The following is an 18,778-nucleotide window of genomic DNA, read 5'->3' on the forward strand; positions in this document are numbered from 1 at the left end:
GCAATTTTGGGGTGGAGTCTTTTGGGTTTTCCATATAAAGTATCATGTCATCTGTGAAGAGTGCATTTGACTTCTTCTTTGCCAACAGATAAAGGGCTGGTATCCAAGATCTATAAAGAACTTTACCAACTCAACACCCCAAAGAAATAATTCAGTCAAGAAATGGGCAGAAGACATGAACAGACACTTCTCCAAAGTAGATATACAAATGGCCAACAGACAAATGAAAAAATGCTCCACATCACTAGCCATCAGGGAAATACAAATCAAAATCACAATGAGATACCACTTTATACCAGTTAGAATGGCTAAAATTAACAAGACAGGGAACAATAAATGTTGACAAGGATGTGGAGAAAGGGGAACCCTCTTACTCTGTTGGTGGAAACACAAGCTGGTACAGCCACTCTGAAAACAGTATGGAGTTTCCTCAAAATGTTGAAAATAGAGCTATCTTATGACCAAGCAATTGCACTACTGGGTATTTACCCCACAGAAGTAGATGTGGTGAAAAGAAGGGGCACATGCACCCCAATGTTCATAGCAGCAATGTACACAATAGCCAAACTGTGGAAGGAGCCGAGATGTCTTTCAACAGATGAATGGATAAAGAAGATGTGGTTCATATATACAATGGACTATTACTCAGCTATCAGAGAGGATGAATACCTACCACTTGCACTGAGATAGATGGATCTGAGGGTATTATGCTAAGTGAGATAGTCGATCAGGGAAAGACAATTATCATACGGTTTCATCATATGTGGAATATAAGCAATAGCACAGAGGACCATAGGGGAAGGGAGAGAAAACTGAATGGGAAGCAATCAGAGAGGGAGACAAACGATGAGAGACTCTTGACTCCAGGAAACAAACTGAGGGTTGTAGAAAGGGAGGTGGGTAGGGGGATGGGGTAACTGGGATGGCATCAAGAGGGCACATGATGTGATGAGTACTGGGTGTTAAACGCAACTAATGCAACTGAACCCTACACCAAAACTAATGATGTACTATATGTTGCCTAATTGAATTTAAATGAAATAAAATAATGAACACTGGGTTATACACAATTAATGAATCACTGAACACTACATCAAAAACTAATGATGTACTATATGTTGGCTAACTGAACATAATAAAAATAAAAAATAAAAATAAATAAATAAAATAAAAAATAAATAAAATTTTAAAAAGAAGGTTTTTTTTGAAGATTTTATTTATCTACTTGACAGAGAGAGAGACAGCGAGAGAGGGAACACAAGCAGGGAGAGTGGGAGAGGGAGAAGCAGGCCTCCCGCTGAGCAGGGAGCCCGAAGTGGGGCTCTATCCCAGGACCCTCAGATCATGACCCAAGCCAAAGGCAGTCACTTAACCGACTGAGCCACCCAGGTGCCCCAGAAATAAGGTATTTTAATAGAGATAGATATATTTTTCTAAACAGAAACAAATCTACTGAGAAGATGGCCTTATTTTACATATTTGCCAATTTCTTTAGTGTCTGCCTTAAGAGAAAAGAGCTGGATTTCTATGTATATTACTCTATGCAATCTTTTATGAAATAGTATCACGGCTAAAGTGTATGGAGAAAATTTGTTATCATACAGATAGATATGTCGGAGCGTCTGGGTGGCTTAGTCCGTTAAGCGTCTGCCTCCAGCCCATATCATGATCCCAAGGTCCTGGGATCGGGCCTGTATTGGGCTCCCTGCTCAGCGGGGGGTCTGTTTCTCCCTCTCCCTCTGCCTCTCCCTGCTTGTGCTCACTTGTGCTCTCTCTCTCTGTGTCAAATAAATAAATAAAAAATCTTAAAAAAAATACAGATATGTCATGGGAAATGGAGGAGTATCTTTATGGCCTTTCCAGTGTTCATTGATTTTGAAACTGCATCAAAACTTAAAAAATGGTAGTCCCTTAAAAATTGGCTGCTACCTGGAAAAAAGGCACCTTACAAATAGTAAGCATGATATGTCTGTTATGTCTTTTCTGTTTGCAGATAAAATGAGGGTATTTTATAATGATAAAAGCATTAAAATTATTCAAGAAGGCACAGTAATACTATGTGTACAACTATTTACAGAACTCTAAAACACATAAGAAATAATGACAACACAAAAGGAAGAAATTCTTCACAATATCTTCCAGAAAATAAAAGCAGACGGAAGATTTCCTAACTCATTCTATGAGGGAGAATTACCCTAATACCAAAACCAGAGGAAGATATTACAAGAAAGGAAACTACAGAACAATATGTCTTATGAATATAGATGCAAAAATCTTCAACAAAATATCAGCAAATCAAATCCAACAATGTGTAAAAAGATTTATATGCCACGACCAAGTGGGACTCATTCCAGGTGGGCAAAGTTGGTTCACTTTGGGGAAAATCAATAAACACAATCCATCATATCAACAGGCTAGAGGAAAACGTCATATAATTATGTCAATGGATGCAGAGAAAGCATTTGACAAAATCTAACAGCCATTCATGATAAAAACTCTCAATAAGCTAGCAGTGGGGGGATATTTCCTCATTCTGATAAACAGCAACTACAAAACACATATAGCTAACATCATACTTGATGGTGAGAAACTAGATGTCTTTCCCCTACAATCAGGAATAGGTAAGGTGTCCCTTTTCACAAATTTTATTCAATATCATGCTAGAAATCCTAACTCATGCAATAACATGAAATAACAAAGACATGGAAAGGCAATAAAAGGTATACAGATTGGAAAGAAAGAAACTAAATTGTCTTTGCCGATGACATGATTAAGTAGAAAATGCCACTGCATCAACAAAAACTTCTGGAAATAGCAGCTTATTTTTTTAAAAGATTTTATCTATTTATTTGCCAGAGAGAGAGAGGGGGAGAGTACAAGCAGGGGGAGCAGCGGCAGAGGGAGAAGCAGGCTCCCCGCTAAGCAAGGAGCCTGATGTGGGACTCGATCCCAGGACCCTGAGATCACGACCTGAGCCGAAGGCAGACGCTTAACCATCTGAGCCACCCAGGTGCCCCAGTAACAGCTTATTAAAACACGGTTGCCGAATATAGGGTTAATAGGCAAAAGTCAATTGCTTTCCTATATATCACCAAAGAAAAATGAAATTTGAAATTAAAACCACTTTACCATTTACGTTGGTACAAAAGAAAGAAAAGTTAAGTATAAATCTAGCAAATATATGTACAGGATTTATTTGAGAAATTCTACAATACACTGATTTAAAAAAAAAAATCAGAGAAGATCTCAATAAATGAAGAGATAGTCCAGGTGGTCAGATAGGAAGACTCAATATTGTTAAGACGCTAATTCTTGATCTTGATCTTTCTATTCAAAATAATTCCAATCAAAATCTCAGCTAAATACTTAGTGGATATTCACAAATTAATTCTAAAGCTATCTGGAAATTTTTAAAAGATCCAGAATAAACATAAAAATACTGTAGAAGAAGAATTAAGGCCGACACTATCCAATTTCAAGTCTTACTATAAAGCTAAGTAATCATGATGACATGGTGAAAGGACTGACAAATAGATTCATGGGAAAAAATTGGAGCCCAGAATAAGACCAACAAAAATACAGTCAACTGATTTTTTGACAAAGGAACAAAGGCAATCCAGTGGAGAAAGAATAATGTTTCCAAAATTTGATATGGGAACAATTGGACATTCATATGACAAAAATTAACTTAGACACAGACTTTATACCTTCACAAAAGTTAATTCAAAATAGACCACAGACCTAAATATATAAGTAAGAAATATAGAACTTCTGGAATACAACACAGGAAAATCTGATGACTTTGTGTTTGGTGATGAGGTTTTAGATTCAACACCAAAAACATAATTCATGAAAGAAAAAAATTAGACTTCACCAAAATTAAAAACTTCTGATCTCTGAATGATACTGTTAAGTGAATGAAAAAATAAGCCACACCATTTTCAAATAACATATATAATAATGGACTCGTGACCAAAACATACAAGAACCCTTAATACTCAACAAGAAGATAACATAGGTTTGTATATAGTTGGCCTCACAGGACTATTTGCATACTTTAAAAGCTACTGCCTGAGAGTCTGGTTCCTAGTCAGCCTGAAACTAGGTTCTAAGTGAGATTCCTCCCCTTGGAACACCAGCAGGACTTAGCACACCCTCAATAATGGGAACATATCAAGAATAAATCAGGTGGTTTAGATAGTCACGGGTTTGAGAGACAACCAAGAACTAGGGCAAGGTTGAATGAGAAGTTTCATTACCTACACAAGGACACTCATTAAGACTTAAGAGAAGTAGCTATTGTACCTAATACACAGAAATAATGAGAGTCAAGCAAAATGAGGAAACAGAGAAATTTGTTCCAAATGAAAGAACAAGACAAAACCTCAGAAAAAGACCTTAATGATATGAAGATAGGAGGTCTACCTGATAACAAATTTAAAGTAATGGTCATAAAGATGCTCACCTAACTTGGGAGAAGAATGGATGAACACAGTGAAAACTTCAACAAAGAGATAGAAAATATAAGAAAGTACCAAACAGAAGATACAATAACTGAAATGAAAAATACATTAGAGGGGTTCAACAGAAGACCGGTTTAAGCAGAAGAATGGATTAGTGAGCTGGAAAGCAAAGCAATGGAACTCACCACAGAAGAGCAGCAAACAAACAAACAAACAAAAAGAAATTTAAAAATTGAAGATAACTTGAGGGACCTCTGGAACAATATCAAGCAGAATAACATTCACATTGAAAAGTCCCAAAAAGAAAAAGAGATAGGAAGAAGCAGAAAACTTATTTGAAGAAATAATGGTTGAAAACTTCCCTAACCTAGAGAAGGAAATAGACATCCAGGTCCAAGAAGCCCAGAGAGTTCCAAGTAGGATAAACCCCCCAAAAGCCACACCAAGACATTAATTTAATTTAATTTAATTTAATTATAATTAAAATGCCAGAAGTGAAAGAGAGAATTTTAAAAGCAGAAAGAAAACATCAAATTGTTACACACAAGGGAAAACCCATAAGGCAGTCAGCTGATTTTCAGCAGAAACTTTATAGGCCAGCAGACAGGGGAATAGCCTATGCTGAAAGGAAAAAAAATCTTCCTACCAAGAATATTCTACCTGGTAAGGTTATCATTCAAGATATAAAGAGATAAAGGGTTTTCCAGACAAGAAAAGCTAAAAGAGTTTATCACTACTAAACCAGCCTTATAAGAAATGTATTGGAATGTGTTCAAATTTAAGTTGCTATCAACTTAAAATAAAGTCATATACAGGATGATATCTGTGAACCTCACAGTAACCACAAACAAAAACTTATAATAAATACACAAACGAAAATGAGATAGGAATCTAAATGTAACATTAAAGAAAGTCATCAAACCACAAGGGAAGAGAAAGAGGAGGAGAATAGAGAGGAACTACAAAAACAGCCAGAAAACAACAAAATGGCAATAAATAAATACCTATCAATAATTACTTTAATGTAAATGGATTAAATTCTGCGATCAAAAGACATAGAATAGTGAAAAGGATAAGAAAACAAGACATATGTATATACTGCCTACAAGACACTCACTTCAGAAGGACACACACCAACTGAAAGTGAAGGAATGAAAGAAGATATTCCATGCAAATAAAAATGAAAAGAAAGCTGGTGTAGCCATACTCATATAAGGCAGAACAGACTTTCAAAGACTGTAATAAAAAAAAAAAGGATTTCGATGGATTCCTGTCTCACATTGAGGTCTTTCATCCATTTTGAGTTTATCTTTGTGTATGGTGTAAGGGAATGGTCGAGTTTCATTCTTCTGTATATAGCTGTCCAATTTTCCCAGCACCATTTATTGAAGAGACTTTTTTCCATTGGATTTTTTTTCCTGCTTTGTCAAAGATTAGTTGACCATAGAGTTGAAGGTCCATTTCTGGGCTCTCTATTCTGTTCCATTGATCTATGTGTCTGTTTTTGTGCCAGTACCATGCTGTCTTGGTGATCACAGCTTTGTAATATAGCTTGAAATTAGGCAACGTGATGCTCCCAGCTTTGTTTTTCTTTTTCAACATTTCCTTGGTGATTCAGGGTCTTTTCTGGTTCCATACAAATTTTAGGATTGTTTGTTCCAGCACTTTGAAAAATGCCATTGGTATTTTGATTGGGATGGCGTTGAAAGTATAGATTGCTTCGGGCAGCACAGACATTTTAACAATGTTTACTCTTCTGATCCATGACATGGAATATTTTTCCATCTTTTTGTGTCTCCTTCAATTTCTTTCATAAGTATTCTGTAGTTTCTAGAGTATAGTTCTTTCACCTCTTTTGTTAGGTTTATTCCAAGGTATCTTATGGTTTTTGGTGCTATTGTAAATGGAATCGATTCCCTAATTTCTCTTTCTACAGTTACATTGTTAGTGTATAGGAAAGCAACTGATTTCTGTGCATTGATTTTGTATCCTGCCACATTACTGAATTTCTGTATGAGTTCTAGTAATTTAGGGTGGAGTCTTGGCAGTAATCTCTTCGACATCAGACACAGCAACTTCTTTCAAGACACACATCCAAAGCAAGGGAAACAAAAGCAAAAATGAACTTTTGGGACTTCACCAAGATAAAAAGCTTCTGCACAGCAAAGGAAACAGTCAACAAAACAAAGGGGCAACCCACAGAATGGGAGAAGATATTTGCAAATGACACTACAGATAAAGGGCTGGTATCCAAGATCTATAAAGAACTTCTCAAAATCAACACCCCAAAACCAAATAATCAAGTCAAAAAATGGACAGAAGACACAAACAGACACTTCTCCGAAGAAGACATACAAATGGCTGACAGACACATGAAAAAATGTTCATCATCATTAGCCATCAGGGAAATTCAAATCAAAACCACACTGAGATACCACCTTATACCAGTTAGATTGGCAAAAATTGACAAGGCAAGAAACAACAAATGTTAGAGAGGTTGTGGAGAAAGGGGAACACTCTTACACTGTTGGTAGGGATGCAAGTTGATACAGCCACTCTGGAAAACAGTGTAGAGGTTCCTCAAAAAGTTAAAAATAGAGCTACCCTATGACCCAGCAATTGCACTACTGGGCATTTACCCCAACGATACAGATGCAGTGAAAAGAAGGGCCACACGCACCTCAATGTTCATAGCAGCAATGTCCACAATAGCCAAACTGTGGAAAGAGCTGAGATGCCCTTCAACAGATGAATGGATAAAGATGTGGTCCATATATACAACGGAATATTACTCATCCATCAGAAAGGATGAATATCCAACTTTTGCATGAACATGGATGGAACTGGAGGAGATTATGCTAAGTGAAATAAGTCAAGCAGAGAAAGTCAATTATCATATGGTTTCACTTATGGAATAGCATGGAGGACATTAGGAGAAGGAAGGGAAAAATGAAGGGGGCGGAATCAGAGGAGGAGATGAACCATGAGAGACTATGGACTCCGGGAAAGAAACTAAGGGTTTTTTTTGGGGGGGGATGGGTTAGCCTGATGATGGGTATTAAGGAGGGCACGTATTGCATGGAGCACTGGGTGTTATACACAAACAATGAATCATGGAACACTACATCAAGAACTAATTATGTACTGTATGGTGACTAATATAACACAATAAAAAAAAACAAAGAAGAGCACTACATAATGATAAAGAGGTCAATCCATAAAAAAAATAGAAGATTTATAAATATATATACACTCAACTAGGAGCACCAAAATATATAAAGCAAATATTAACAGACCTAAAGGGAGAAATGGACAACAACACAATAATAGTAGAGGACCTTAATATTCCACATACAATAAATAGATCATCCAGACAGAAAATCAGTACGGAAACATTGGCTTTATTTTTTTAAAAATTTTTTATTGTTATGTTAATCACCATATATTACATAATTTGTTTTGGTGTACTGTTCCATGATTCATTGTTTGTTCATAACACCCAGTGCTCCATGCAGAATGTGCCCTCCTCAATACCCATCACCAGGCTAACCCATCCCCCCACCCTCCTCCCCTCCAGAAACCTCAGTTTGTTTTTCAGAGTCCATCATCTCTCCTGGTTCGTCTCCCCTCTGACTTACTCCCCTTCATTCTTCCTCTCCTGCTATCTTCTTCTTTTTCTTTTTTCTTAAAATATGTTGCGTTATTTGTTTCAGAAGTACAGATCTGTGATTCAACAGTCTTACACAATTCACAGCGCTCACCGTAGCACTTATCTTCCCCAATGTCCATCACCCAGCCACCCCATCCCTCCCACCCCCGACCACTCCAGCAACCCTCAGTTTGTTCCTGAGATTAAGAATTCCTCATATCAGTGAGGTCATATGATACATGTCTTTCTCTGATTGACTTATTTCACTCAGCATAACACCCTCCAGTTCCATCCACGTCGTTGCAAATGGCAAGATCTCATTCCTTTTGATGGCTGCATAATATTCCATTGTGTATATATACCACGCCTTCTTTATCCATTCCTCTGTCGATGGACATCTTGGCTCTTTCCACAGTTTGGCTATTGTGGACATTGCTGCTATAAACATTGGGGTGCACATACCCCTTCGGGTCCCTACATTTGTATCTTTGGGGTAAATACCCAGTAGTGCAATTGCTGGATCAAATGGTAGCTCTAATTTCAACTGTTTGAGGAACCTCCATACTGTTTTCCAGAGTGGTTGCACCAGCTTGCATTCCCACCAACAGTGTAGGAGGGTTCCCCTTTCTCCACATCCCCGCCAACATCTGTCGTTCCCTGACTTGTTAATTTTAGCTATTCGGACGGGTGTGAGGTGGTATCTCATTGAGGTTTTGACTTGGATTTCCCTGATGCCGAGCGATATTGAGCACTTTTTCATGTGCCTGTTGGCCATTTGGATGTCTTCTTTGGAAAAATGTCTGTTCATGTCTTCTGCCCATTTCTTGATTGGATTATTTGTTCTTTGGGTGTTGAGTTTGATAAGTTCTTTATAGATTTTGGATACTAGCCCTTTATCTGATATGTCATTTGCAAATATCTTCTCCCATTCTGTCGGTTGTCTTTTGGTTTTGTGGATTGTTTCTTTTGCTGTGCAAAAGCTTTTTATCTTGATGAAATCCCAATAGTTCATTTTTGCCCTGGCTTCCTGTGCCTTTGGTGATGTTTCTAGGAAGAAGTTGCTGCGGCTGAGGTCGAAGAGGTTGCTACCTGTGTTCTCCTTTAGGATTTTGATGGACTCCTGTCTCACGTTTAGGTCTTTCAACCATTTGGAGTCTATTTTTGTGTGTGGTGTAAGGAAATGGTCCAGTTTCATTCTTCTGCATGTGGCTGTCCAATTTTCCCAACACCATTTGTTGAAGAGACTGTCTTTTTTCCACTGGACATTCTTTCCTGCTTTGTCAAAGATAAGTTGACCATAGAGTTGAGGGTCCATTTCTGGGCTCTCGATTCTGTTCCATTGATCTATGTGTCTGTTTTTGTGCCAGTACCATACTGTCTTGATGATGACAGCTTTGTAATAGAGCTGGAAGTCCGGAATTGTGATGCCGCCAGCTTTGCTTTTCTTTTTCAATATTCCTCTGGCTATTCGGGGTCTCTTCTGGTTCCATACAAATTTTAGGATTATTTGTTCATTTCTTATCTTCTTTGAAAAAAGTGGATGGTATTTTGATGGGGATTGCATTGAATGTGTAGATTGCTCTAGGTAGCATTGACATCTTCACAATGTTGGTTCTTCCAATCCATGAGCATGGAACGTTTTTCCATTTCTTTGTGTCTTCTTCAATTTCTTTCCTGAGTATTTTATAGTTTTCTGAGTACAGATCCTTTGCCTCTTTGGTTAAATTTATTCCTAGGTATCTAATGGTTTTGGGTGCAATTGTGAATGGGATCGACTCCTTGATTTGTCTCTCTTCTGTCTTGTTGTTGGTGTATAGGAATGCCACTGATGTCTGTGCATTGATTTTATAGCCTGCTACTTGACTGAATTCCTGTATGAGTTCTAGCAGTTTTGGGGTGGAGTCTTTTGGGTTTTCCACATATAGTATCATATCATCTGCAAAGAGTGAGAGTTTGACTTCCTCTTTGCCGATTTGGATGCCTTTGATTTCTTTTTGTTGTCTGATTGCTGTGGCTAGGACTTCTAATACTATGTTGAATAGCAGTGGTGAGAGTGGACATCCCTGCCGCGTTCCTGACCTTAGGGGAAAAGCTCTCAGCTTTTCCCCATTGAGAATGATATTCGCTGTAGGTTTTTCGTAGATGGCTTTTATGATATTGAGGTATGTACCCTCTATCCCTATACTCTGAGGAGTTTTGATCAAGAAAGGATGCTGTACTTTGTCAAATGCTTTTTCTGCATCTATTGAGAGGATCATATGATTCTTGTTCTTTCTTTTGTTAATGTATTGTATCACGTTGATTGATTTGCGGATGTTGAACCAGCCTTGCAGCCCAGGGATAAATCCCACTTGGTCGTGGTGAATAATCCTTTTAATGTACTGTGGGATCCTATTGGCTAGTATTTTGGTGAGAATTTTTGCATCCATGTTCATCAAGGATATTGGTCTGTAATTCTCCTTTTTGATGGGGTCTTTGTCTGGTTTGGGGATCAAGGTAATGCTGGCCTCATAAAATGAGTTTGGAAGTTTTCCTTCCATTTCTATTTTTTGGAACAGTTTCAGGAGAATAGGTATTAATTCTTCTTTAAATGTCTGATAGAATTCCCCTGGGAAGCCATCTGGCCCTGGGCTTTTGTTTCTTGGGAGATTTTTGATGACTGTTTCAATTTCCTTAGTGGTTATAGGTCTGTTCAGGTTTTCTATTTCTTCCTGGTTCAGTTTTGGTAGTTGATACATCTCTAGGAATGCACCCATTTCTTCCAGGTTATCTAATTTGCTGGCATAGAGTTGCTCGTAATATGTTCTTATAATTGTTTGTATTTCTTTGGTGTTGGTTGTGATCTCTCCTCTTTCATTAATGATTTTGTTGATTTGGGTCATTTTTCTTTTTGATCAGTCTGGCCAGGGGTTTATCAATCTTGTTAATTCTTTCAAAGAACCAGCTCCTAGTTTCGTTGATCTGTTCTACTGTTCTTTTGGTTTCTATTTCATTGATTTCTGCTCTGATCTTTATTATTTCTCTTCTCCTGCTGGGTTTAGGCTTTATTTGCTGTTCTTTCTCCAGCTCCTTTAGGTGTAGGGTTAGATTGTGTATTTGAGACCTTTCTTGTTTCTTGAGAAAGGCTTGTATTGCTATATACTTTCCTCTCAGGACTGCCTTTGGTGTATCCCAAAGATTTTGGACAGTTGTGTTTTCATTTTCATTGGTTTCCATGAATTTTTTTAATTCTTCTTTAATTTCCTGGTTGACCCATTCATTCTTTAGTAGGATGCTCTTTAGCCTTCATGGATTTGAGTTCTTTCGGACTTTCCTCTTGTGATTGAGTTCTAGTTTCAAAGCACTGTGGTCTGAAAATATGCAGGGAATGATCCCAATCTTTTGGTACCGGTTGAGACCTGATTTGTGACCTAGGATGTGATCAATTCTGGAGAATGTTCCATGGGCACTAGAGAAGAATGTGTATTCCATTGCTTTGGGATGGAATGTTCTGAATATGTCTGTGAAGTCCATTTGGTCCAGTGTGTCATTGAAAGTCTTTATTTCCTTGTTGATCTTTTGCTTAGATGATCTGTCCCTTTCAGTCAGGGGGGTGTTAAAGTCCCCCACTATTATCGTATTGTTGTCAATGTGTTTCTTTGCTTTTGTTATTAATTGCCTTATATAATTGGCTGCTCCCATGTTCAGGGCATAGATATTTACAATTGTTAGATCTTCTTGTTGGATAGACCCTTTAAGTAGGATATAGTGTCCTTCCTCATCTCTTATTACAGTCTTTGTTTTAAAATCTAGTTTGTCTGATATAAGGATTGCCACCCCAGCTTTCTTTTGGTGTCCATTAGCATGGTAAATGGTTTTCCACCCCCTCACTTTCAATCTGGGGGTGTCTTTGGGTCTCAAATGAGTCTCTTGCAGACAGCATATGGATGGGTCTTGTTTTTTAATCCAATCTGATAGCCTGTGTCTTTTGATTGGGGCATTGAGCCCATTTACATTCAGGGTAACTATTGAAAGGTATGAATTTAGTGCCATTGTATTGCCTGTAAGGTGACTGTTACTGTATGTTGTCTGTGTTCCTTTCTGATCTTTGCTGCTTTTAGGCTCTCTCTTTGCTTAGAGGACCCCTTTCAATATTTCTTGGAGGGCTGGTTTCGTGTTTGCAAATTCCTTTAGTTTTTGTTTGTCCTGGAAGCTTTTTATCTCTCCTTCTATTTTCAATGACAGCCTAGCTGAATATAGTATTCTCGGCTGCATATTTTTCTCGTTTAGTGCTCTGAAGATATCTTGCCAGTCCTTTCTGGCCTGCCAGGTCTCTGTGGATAGGTCTGTTGCCAATCTAATATTTTTACCATTGTACGTTACATATCTCTTCTCCCGAGCTGCTTTCAGGATTTTCTCTTTGTCTCTGAGACTCGTAAGTTTTCCTATTAGATGTCGGGGTGTTGACCTATTTTTATTGATTTTGAGAGGGGTTCTCTGTGCCTCCTGGATTTTGATGCCTGTTTCCTTCCTCACATTAGGGAAGTTCTCTGCTATTATTTGCTCCAATATACCTTCTGCCCCTCTCTCTCTTTCTTCTTCTTCTGGGATCCCAATTATTCTAATATTGTTTCGTCTTATCGAATCACTTATCTCTCAAATTCTGCCCTCGTGATCCTGTAGTTGTTTCTCCCTCTTTTTCTCAGCCTCTTTACTTTCCATCATTTGGTCTTCTATATCACTGATTCTCTCTTCTGCCTCATTTATCCTAGCAGTTAGTGCCCCCATTTTTGATTGCACCTCATCAATAGCCTTTTTGATTTTGACTTGCTTAGATTTTAGTTCTTTTATTTCTCCAGAAAGGGTTTCTCTAATAACTTCCACGCTTTTTTCAAGCCCAGCTAGTATCTTTAAAGTCATGATTCTGAACTCTAGGTCCGACATCGTACTAATGTCCGTATTGAGTAGGTCCCTGGCTGACGGTACTACCTCTTGTTCTTTTTGCTGAGGTGATTTTTTTCGTCTTGTCATTTTGTCCAGAGGAGAATAGGTGAATGAGAGAACAAAATGCTAACAGGTTTACAACGTCCCCAGCAAATATACTGTATACAAATCAGAAAAGACCTGAAACCAGGGGAAAAGAAAGGGAAAGAAAGAAAAAAGAAAGAGAGAGAGGAAAAAAAGATAAAAACAAAAACAGAACAATACAAAAAAAGCAGAATGTGATCAAATATGATCAGGCTAGTGCATAGATCAGTGCCACACACTAGATTTTGTGCGTATTTTGGTCTGTTAGAAAAAAGTGCCTCCTAAAATTTTAAAGGAAGAAAGACATATATGTACAAAATAAGGGTTGATACAATGAAGGGATAGAAGATGACTGTAAAGATGAAAATTATAAAAGATTTTATAAAAGGACTTGATAAGATAAGAAGTTGTTTGAAAAAAGAAAGAAGATTTAAAAAAAAAAAGAAAAAAGGGAGAGAATGTGATCAGGCAGGAGACTAGAACAGAACTATACACTAGTGATTTAGGGTATATTTTTATCTGTCAGAAGAAACTGTATCTCAAAATTTTAAAGAGAGAACAACTTATATATATATGCCAAAAATAAGGGTAACTACTATGAAGGGATAAAATATGACTCTAAAAATGAAAAATAAAAAATGTTGTTTTTTTTTTAAAAAGAGATTGATAAGATGTTGGTTGAAAAAGGGAAAAAGAAAAAGAAAAAAAAAACAGTTAACAAAAATTAACTTTGATGAACTAATGAATCATGGTAAAAAAAAGCCATGAATTCTATGTGCAGTATTCCCCTAGCGCTGGAGTTCTCCCGTTCTCCTTGATGGGTAAACTTGGTCTTGTGGCTTGCTGGCTGTTTGTGCTGATCTTCTGGGGGAGGGGCCTATTGCTGTGGTTTCCAAATGTCTTTGCCTGAGGCGGAATTGCCCCGCCCTTGTCGGTCCGGGCTAAGCAGGCTGCTCGGGTTTGATCTCAGGAGCTTTTGTTCCCTGCAAGCTCTCCGTACAGCCTTGGACGACCAGGGCAAAAATGGTGGCCTCCCAATCTCCACCCGGGGGAGCTGAGAACTCGGGGCCCCGCTTCTCAGTGCGCCCCCAGAGAAAAGCAGTCACTCCCTTGTCCCCGGTCTCCGGCCGCACTCCGTGCTCACCCGGCCTGTGACCGAGCGTTTGTATCTCTGGCACCTGACCCTGTGTGGAGTCTCCAAACCCAGCAGATCCCTGCGGTGCGCTCCTGCGCCGCTCCTCCCTGGGAAGGAAGGGGAGTCTCCCCGGATCTGCCGCTTGTTGGGTCCCTGCTGGAGGAGCAGTGGCCCGACTGGGCCGCGAATCACAGTTTATGGCAACCCTGAGCTGAGAGCCCGCGCCTCGGCTCTGTCTCTGCAGCTGGCTTCCCCGCTCTGATACCTGGGAGCTCTGGCGTACTCAGTCTCCCCTGGTCTTTCTGTGACCCCAAAGGTCCTGAGACCCCACTGTCCCGCGAGGGTTCCACCCCCGCTTAGCCACTGGAGCGACGTCCCTCAGCGGAGCCGACTTCTAAAAGGTCCGATTTTGTGCTCTGCGACTCTATCACTTGCCAGAAGCGGCTGGCGGAGGCCCCTCCCCCACCGTCTATCTTCCCGAATATCGCCTCGGATTCACTTCTCCGCACGTCCTACCTTCCAGTAAGTGGTCGCTTCTCTGTTCAGAGAGTTGTTGCTACTCTCCTCTTTGATCTCCTGTTGAGTTCGTAGGTGTTCAGAATGGTTTGATCCCTATTCAGCTGAATTCCTGAGACCAGACGAAATCTAGGTCTCCTACTCCTCCGCCATCTTGCTCCGCCCCCGGAAACATTGGCTTTAAATGACACATTAGACCAGATGGACTTAACATATATATAGAACATTCCATCCAAAAACAGCAGAATACTTCTCAAGTGCACATGGAACATTCTCCAGGATAGATTATGTTAGGCTACAAAACAAGTCTCAATAAACTCAGGAAGATTGAAATCCTATCAGGCATCTTTTCTGATCACAATGGTATGAAACTAGAAATCATTTACAAGAAGAAAACTGGAAAAACTATAAATATGTGAAGTTTAGACAGCATGTTACTAAACAACTACTAGGTCATAAAAGAAATCAAATGAGAAATAAAAAAATAGAGACAAATGAAAACAGAAATACAACATACCAAAATTTATGAGATACAGCAAAAGCAATTCTAAGAGGGAAGTTCATAGCAATCCAGGCTTATTTCAAGAAACAAAATAAATCTCAAATAAACAACTTAACTTATACCTAAAGAAACTAGAAAAAGAAGAACAAACAAAAATTACAGGCCAATATTCCTGATGAACATAGATGCAAAATCCTCAACAAAATATCAGTAAACAAAATTCAACAATACATTAAAATGATCATACACAGTGATCAACTGGGATTTATTCCAGGGAGGCAAGGATGGTACAACATCTGCAAATCAATCAATGTGATATGCTACATTAATAAAATGAAAGATAAAAATCATACAATCATCTCAGTAGATGCAGAAAAAGCATGACAAAATTCAATATCCATTCATGATAAAAACTCTCAGTGAAGTGGCCTCAACATAATAAAGGCCATAAATTACAAGCCCACAGCTAACATCATATTCAACAGTGAAAAATGGAAAGCTTTTCCTCTATGATCAAGGAGTAAGAAAAGAATGCCAACACTAGCCACTTTTATTCAACATAATATTGGAAGTCTTGGACAACCAATTAGGCAAGGAAAAGAAATAAAGGGCATGAAAATTGGAAAGGAAAAAGCAAAACTGTCACTATTTGCAGATGACATACAGAAAACCCTAAAGACTACACCAAAAAACCTGTTAGAACTAATAAGTGAATTCAGTGAAGTTGCAGGATACCAAATTAATATACAAAAATCAGTTGCATTTCTATACATCTATGTCTATACACTAATAATGAAGTGTCAGAGAAATCAAGAAAACAACCCCGTTTACAGTCATATCAAAAAGAATAAAGTGCCAACACCTGTTGTTTCTTGTAAAGGGGAACCCTCTTGCACTGTTGGTGAGAATGCAAACTGGTACAACCACTGTGGAAAACAGTATGGAGGTTCTTCAAAAAGTTAAACAGAACTACTCTATGATCCAGCAATTGCACTAGTAGGTATTTACCCAAAGAATACAAAAATACTAATTCAAAGAGATACATGCACCCCAATGTTTATAGCAACATTATCTACAATAGCCAAATTACAGACACAGCCCAAATGTCCATTGACTGATGAATGGGTAAGGAAGATGTGGTATATACATGTATATATACACACAATGGAATATTACTCATCCATAAAAAACAATGAACTCTTGCCATTTGCAATGACATGGATGGAGTTAGAGAGTATTATGCTAAGCAAAATAAGGCGGTCAGAGAAAGACAAATACCATATGATTTCACTCATATGTGGAATCTAAGAAACAAAACAAATGAGCAAATGGGGAAAAAAAGGAGAGAGGCAAGCCAAGAAACAGACTCTTAACTATAGAAAACAAACTGATGGTTACCAGGGGGGAGGTGGGTGGAGGAATGTTTAAATAGGTGATGGGGATTAAGGAATGTACTTGTGATGAGCACCAGGTGTTGTATGAATGTGTTGAATTGCTATATTGTACACCTGAAACTAATATTACACTGTATGTTAACTAAGTGGAATTTAAATAAAAACTTAAAAAAAGAAAAATAAAGTGCCTAGGAATAAATTTAAGCAAGGAGAACTGAATGGGAAAAAGTATTTGCTAGTGATATATATGATAAGGGGTTAATATCTAAAATAAATAAAGAACTCATACAACTCAACAGCAACAAACAAACAGACAATCCAATTAAAAATGGGCAGAGGCCTTGAATGGACATTTTTCCAAAGAAGACATATAGATGGCCAACAGAACATGAAAAGATGCTCAAAACTATTAATCATCAGGAAAATTCAAATCAAAACCATAATGAAATATCACCTCCACCAGTCAGAATGGCTACCCATCTAAAAGACAAGAAATAACAAGTGTTAGTGAAGATATGCAGAAAAGGGAAACCTCTTGCACTATGGGTAGAAATGTGAATTGGTGCAGCCACTATAAAAACAGTATAGAGGTTCATCAAAGAATTAAAAATAGAACTACTGTATGATCAGTAATCCCAGGGCTGGGTATTTATATGAAGAAAATAAAAACACTAACCTGAAAAGATATCTGCACCCCCATGTTCACTGCAGCACTCTGTACAATAACCAAGATATGGAAGCAATCTGAGCGCCCATCAACGGATGAAAGGATAAAGAAATTGTGGTGTTTATATACACAATGGAATATTATTCAACCATAAAAAGGAATGAAATCTTGCCATTGTGACAACATGGATGGACCCTGAGGATATTATGGTAAGTGAAAATAAGTCAGAAAGACAAATACCATATAATCTCACTTTATATATGGAATCTAAGAAACAAAAACAAAAGCCAAGCTCATAGATGCAAAGAATATATTGAAGGTTGCCAGCGGTAGGGGTGTGGGGGGTGGGAGAAATGGGTGAAGGGAGTCAAAAAGTACAAACTTCCAGTTATAAAATAAATAAGCCATGGGGATGTAATGTATAGTATGGGAACTATAGTTAGTAATCCTGTATTACATACTTGAAAATTGTTAAGTTATCATAAGAAAAAAAATTCTGTAACTATGTATGGTGACAAATGTTAGGTAGAATTATTGTGGTGATAATTTTGCAATATGTATGAATATCAAATCATTATGTTGTAGACCTGAAACTAATATAATGTATGTCAATTATGCCTCAGTAGAAAAAGATGGCATCATATTAGTTGAAGGTGAACTGTGATGAATTAAAGATGTATCTTATAAACCCTTTATTAATCAACATTGTGTAAAACTAAAGAGGACTACCAATAGCCAATTATGAAGATTGAGTCATTAGATATACAATTAATGCCCCCCAAAAAAGGCAAAAAGGGGGAGAATCAAAGAAGAAAAATGTGAAAACATGTGACATGTAAAAGACAAATACCAAGATGACAGACTGAAACCTATAATATCAATAATCTCACTATATGTAATGGTGAAACACCCAATTAAAAGGCAGAAATTGAAAAATTAGGTTTACAAAGCCAAAGCTAATTCTAAACTGTCTTTAAGAAATCCCTTTTGAACAGAAGGGTAAGTTTAAAATAAAAGGATGAAAATAACACTTAAAAGAAGGCTATGGGGGCTATATTGATGTAAAACAAATTAAATTTCTGTACAACAGCTATTATCAGGAGTAAAGCAGGACATTTCATAATGATAAAAAAGTCATTGCATCAAAAGTAGTAGAAATCCTAAACATTTAGGGGGTAGTAACTAAATCTTCAAAATACTGAAGCAAAAAAATGGTAAGAACAGAAAGAGGAAACAGACAAATTCACAGCTATTTTCAAAGATTCAAAATTCTTCTCTCAATGATAGAAAAAGTAGGCAGAAAATTATCAAGTGTGTGGATGATGCGAACAACCCTGTCAGCTAACACAATGTTATTGACATTTTTATAGAACTCTCCACATAACAGTAGCAGAGTATATATTCTTTTCTAGTGTACATAGAATATTCACCAAAAAAGACAATAT

Source organism: Zalophus californianus, chromosome 1 (genome assembly GCF_009762305.2).
Source record: "Zalophus californianus isolate mZalCal1 chromosome 1, mZalCal1.pri.v2, whole genome shotgun sequence".
NCBI classification, from domain to species: Eukaryota; Metazoa; Chordata; class Mammalia; order Carnivora; family Otariidae; genus Zalophus; species Zalophus californianus.